Below are 5334 nucleotides of genomic sequence, written 5' to 3' on the forward strand. Positions count from 1 at the left end.
GGAGACTGAAGGAAATATGCCCTAGAGGCAATAATAAAGTTATTATTTATTTCCTTATATCATGATAAATGTTTATTATTCATGCTAGAATTGTATTAACTGGAAACATAATACATGTGTGAATACATAGACAAACAGAGTGTCACTAGTATGCCTCTACTTGACTAGCTCGTTAATCAAAGATGGTTATGTTTCCTAACCATGGACAAAGAGTTGTTATTTGATTAACGGGATCACATCATTAGGTGAATGATCTGATTGACATGACCCATTCCATTAGCCTAGCACCCGATCGTTTAGTATGTTGCTATTGCTTTCTTCATGACTTATACATGTTCCTATGACTATGAGATTATGCAACTCCCGTTTACCGGAGGAACACTTTGTGTGCTACCAAACGTCACAACGTAACTGGGTGATTATAAAGGTGCTCTACAGGTGTCTCCAAAGGTACATGTTGGGTTGGCGTATTTCGAGATTAGGATTTGTCACTCCGATTGTCGGAGAGGTATCTCTGGGCCCTCTCGGTAATGCACATCACTTAAGCCTTGCAAGCATTGCAACTAATGAGTTAGTTGCGGGATGATGTATTACAGAACGAGTAAAGAGACTTGCCGGTAACGAGATTGAACTAGGTATGGGATACCGACGATCGAATCTCGGGCAAGTAACATACCGATGACAAAGGGAACAACGTATGTTGTTATGCGGTCTGACCGATAAAAGATCTTCGTAGAATATGTAGGAGCCAATATGAGAATCCAGGTTCCGCTATTGGTTATTGACCAGAGACGTGTCTCGGTCATGTCTACATTGTTCTCGAACCCGTAGGGTCCGCACGCTTAAGGTTACGATGACAGATATATTATGAGTTTATGCATTTTGATGTACCGAAGGTTGTTCGGAGTCCCGGATGTGATCACGGACATGACGAGGAGTCTCGAAATGATCAAGACATAAAGATTGATATATTGGAAGCCTATGTTTGGATATCGGAAGTGTTCCGGGTGAAATCGGGATTTTACCGGAGTACCGGGAGGTTATCGGAACCCCCCGGGAGCTATATGGGCCTTAACGGGCCTTAGTGGAAGAAGAGGAGAGGCAGCCAGGGCTGGGCCGCGCGCCCCTCCCCCCTAGTCCGAATAGGACAAGGAGAGAGGGGGTCGGCGCCCCCCTCCTTCTCTCTCTCTCTTTTCCCACCTCGCGAATCCTATTCCAACTAGGATTGGGGGAGAAGTCCTACTCCCGGAGGGAGTAGGACTCCTCCTGGCGTGCCCTATGATGGCCGGCCGGCCTCCCCCTCTTGAACATATATATATGGAGGCAGGGGCACCCCAGAGATACACAAGTTGATCCATGTGATCATATTCTTAGCCGTGTGCGGCGCCCCTTGCCACCATAGTCCTCGATAATATTGTAGCGGTGCTTAGGCGAAGCCCTGCGACAGTAGTACATCAAGATCGTCACCACGCCATCGTGCTGACGGAACTCTTCCCCGACACTTTGCTGGATCGGAGTCCGGGGATCGTCATCGAGCTAAACGTGTGCTAGAACTCGGAGGTGCCGTAGTTTCGGTGCTTGATCGGTCGGGCCGTGGAGACGTACGACTACATCAACTAAACGCTTTCGTTGTCGTTCTACAAGGGTACGTAGATCACACTCTCCCCTCCCGTTGCTATGCATCACCATGATCTTGCGTGTGCGTAGGAAAATTTTGAAATTACTACGTTCCCCAACAATAAAAGCCCAGTGCCCATAGGTTTTCTCCCCAATCGTCTTCCTCCCTCTTCTTGTTCACGGAGGAGCCGCTACCACCCCCGCCCCTTCCCCTTCCATAGCTCGCGCTCTTCCTCTCTTCCCCGCCCCCTCGCTCCGCCGGCCGCCGGCCCGTCGACTCCTTCGCCTCCGGGGAGCGCTGCCGAGGCGGCCGTGTTGCTTTGGGTCGCGCGCTGCAGCGCCCCCTTCCCTAACCCTAGCTCCATCACATGCCCGACCCGCCGCAGCTTGCGCCGCCTCCTACATCGAGCCCCGCTGTCCGCATCCCCGCGGCGTCGCCATCTTCATCCGCGTGCACTTGGCGATGGCGCCACCCACTGCCGGCCCTTGGACCGTGCTGCTCGAGCGCGGCGCCGGCTCTCGATCCATCCGGAGACGGAGATGGAGATGTCGCAGCGGAGCAGAAGCAGACGCTCGATGCGGCGCTCCCCCGTCCCTCTTCCTCCTGCATCAACTGCATGCGCTCGATTCGGTGCTCTCCCGTCGCTCCTCCTCCTCCATCGTCGGGAGGGGCGTGGCCTTCTACTTGCGCCGCTGCTCCAGGTTCTCTCTCTCTCTCTCTCTCTCTCTCTCTGACTATTGCGATGGAACTGCAGGAGACGAACGAGTTGGGCTCGGACGTTGCCGGCCGCCTGTTTGGTCTGCAAGAGGATGCTCCCCTCTTCCTCTGTAATTAACAGGCAAGGTACCATCTTTCTCTCTCAGATATGATGCATCCATCATTTGGGTAATGATTTCTTCCATGAGCTTAATGCTTCTATGCCCTAATCAGATATTAGATTACGTATGGCCCTCAGTTGCCCCTAAAACCTCAACTACTGATGTTGCTGAGGTTACAGCCATAACCGTCTTGCTTTGGACAGAACTTATAATTTCTTTTGCATAAGTGTGCCAAGTGCTGAACTGATTCATGTGGCTGGTTGTTATTGGGCATTTGTGTGGTTTAAATATTTCAGTATCAGTGCAAGATCATCTGTCTATTTGAGTATTTATCTTGGTACATGAACATATTCATATCAATATAGCACATGAATACTTGACATGGCTATCTATTTTAGTCTTGCATTGATATTTTGAGAATGGAAGTGGCCTGAAAGCCACTTGACTGAATTGCCATCTCTTACAAAGTGGCAATGCCATGATAATTAGATGCCTGCAGGGGATCTTCTTTTCATTGAAACATTTACCTATGATATTGAGCATAGTTCATTTTTCTTGAATTTCGCTGCCATGTATGTGTTACTTGGAAATTTAGCCATCGAGCATGTGCTTGGGCATGGTTTAACATTGCAGAATAATTGTTTGATGTAGTTGGGGTTCTCTTTTTTGTGCGAAGTGCAGACTGAGATGGTTTCTTGTGCAAAGTGCTGCTACCGGTAATTTCTACTTCTTGTTCTTTTCAGTCAGTAGTTACTTATTTAGTGACATTATCAAAATCAACTTCAGTTTTGTTATTTGATTGCCTCCAGTTTTTTTCTTGCATGTAGGTCAACAATCCAATTTTGGTATTTGATTTCCTCCATTATATTCTTATAGGCCAGTAATATGAATTTTTTATTTGATTGATTTGTGGTGGCTGGCAATTATTTAGGCTTCAGCTCAGTAAGAATCTCCCCCCCCCTAATCAAATATATGCTATTTTCCTCCATTTTGTTCCCATCTGATATCCAGTAGATGTGAATTTTATTCCTTGTCCGTGAAAAGCTACAATTTTTTTACTGGCACTACTTTACTATCCTCCAAGGTGTGCTTCCATTTAAATTCTGCAGGTCCTTTCAATCATTCATGTTGCCTCTTGATATGTTTTACCAGAAGGTGAATGCATCAATAAGCTTTCTGTGTTTTTTTTATTTATTTCTTGAGTTCGTGCATTCCTTAGGTTACGCCATGTTAATAAAAGCCCATTATGTGATCAGGTATTCATACTTGGACCATATGACAATCCTGCCATAGCCAGTGCAGCTTGATGACTGTGTAGTTGCTAGGTGCAGAGGGTGTTGCTAATAAATGGCCATTACTTGATTAGGTGTTAATGCTCTACTCAAATTGCACTGATATTGATCTTAAGATGTCAAGCATTTTTATTAACTGGTCTTCCTCGACTAAAATATCATGGTCTTTCTCTTCTGGTCACTCGCAACGGATGTTATGTTTCTTTTTTTGAAGTATATTTGGATATCTGAAGTTTTTTTCCTGAATTATGGCTATCCTTTATAGTAGTAATGCTAATTTGAGTCGATATATCGGTGTTCCGTACCATCCTAAAAATGAGTCTCTGGTGACAGTCATAGTTCTTCATTTTCATTGGATTCCTATATTGTTTCTGAATATTTGATGTTCTGAATATTAAGGAATTACTTAATTTCTAAAATATGTGCATATCCTGTTATCATCATTGAGGGAATCAATTGGCATAATTTTAGTGTGTACGTATAGTTGATTCATATTCAAAATGTCATTCTATGTAACCATGGGGTTTAGTTTTGCATCATGCTTGCCTCTATAGTTTTGCTTGCTTAATGGTCCTACTCCATTGAGTGTTGCTCTTTTACCAAGAGTTAATTTTCCTTTGAAAGTATAAAATTTCAAGCTTCAGATGTGGTTTATTATGTTCTGATTGGTCCTACTTTCATACGATAGAATGCTGATAATTAATTTTTCATGCTGATAGATGTTGCCCCACCATTCCAAACGAAATGTGTAACCAGGCCACCGCTAGGTATGTTCTTTTTTTAGGTCGGGTAAAAAAGCACTCGACACGAGTCTACCGAGGGCGTCGCCGGCATAGACACGGTAGACTCAAGGGCATTGCCAGAAGTCTGCAGGAGGTGCAGCAGAGAGGTCCTAGCGACCACGGCGGCACATCTGCGGCTGGTCCACCTCGGGCTGCTTCTCCACCACCAAGCGCTTGCCCCGCGTGTGCTTCTTTTCTCCCAGGAGTGGACCGTAGCCATGGAGAGCGGCCAGAGGAGCAAGGACGGTCAGCCCCTGCCTCCTCTCCTGCACGGCTGCACGTGATGGGGATTACGAGCGACGTACATGGTGAGCTACCCGCCTGCCCCTCCTACCCCCCAAATCTACATGTACATCCCCTGATTGACCGAAACTGGTTTGGATGTTTAGTTTCCTCTTTATGATTCATTAAGTCACTTTTTGATTCAAGCAAACTCAAGTTACTCTACATGAAGCAGTGAGTGATAAATTTCCAACAGAAAATATCACTTATATACTTACTACGTAGTTGAACATACCAAATTACATGTCACTGGTGATGTGAAGTTAATCTCTCTTGAAGAGACCATCAGGAAAAGAATCTCTTGCGAGTGTTTGTGGATCCATCATTCATGGATTTTTCCAACTACTCAATAGCCTGATTCCTACATCTCAAGGATTTATTTTTGTTAGTATAAACTAGCTAGCTGTTGGGCTTCTTTGGCATGCATCTTGCGTTTTACACGGATGATGAAAAAGGAATTGTAAAACTTGTTGCTTTTTCTTAGTGTGTGTATATATATATATATATATATATATATATATATATATATATATATATATATA

At 45.0% G+C, this 5334-nt stretch overlaps 1 long non-coding RNA gene across 10 annotated transcripts in view; it reads left to right on the forward strand.

The window, feature by feature from the left end:
- The first annotated feature begins 1795 nt into the window (after positions 1-1795).
- Positions 1796-5334, forward strand: part of LOC119355453 — a 6118-nt gene continuing 2579 nt past the window's right edge. The window contains exons 1-3 of one of the 10 annotated variants that reach the window (XR_005171593.1): positions 1797-2461; positions 3088-3152; positions 3246-4818. This is a non-coding gene — a long non-coding RNA (uncharacterized LOC119355453). Of the gene's footprint in view, positions 4819-5334 lie in introns of all 10 variants that reach the window. The other 9 variants (XR_005171595.1, XR_005171589.1, XR_005171587.1 and 6 more) reach the window with 9 other exon arrangements.

The sequence above is a fragment of the Triticum dicoccoides genome, chromosome 2A, assembly GCF_002162155.2.
Source record: "Triticum dicoccoides isolate Atlit2015 ecotype Zavitan chromosome 2A, WEW_v2.0, whole genome shotgun sequence".
NCBI lineage: Eukaryota > Viridiplantae > Streptophyta > Magnoliopsida > Poales > Poaceae > Triticum > Triticum dicoccoides.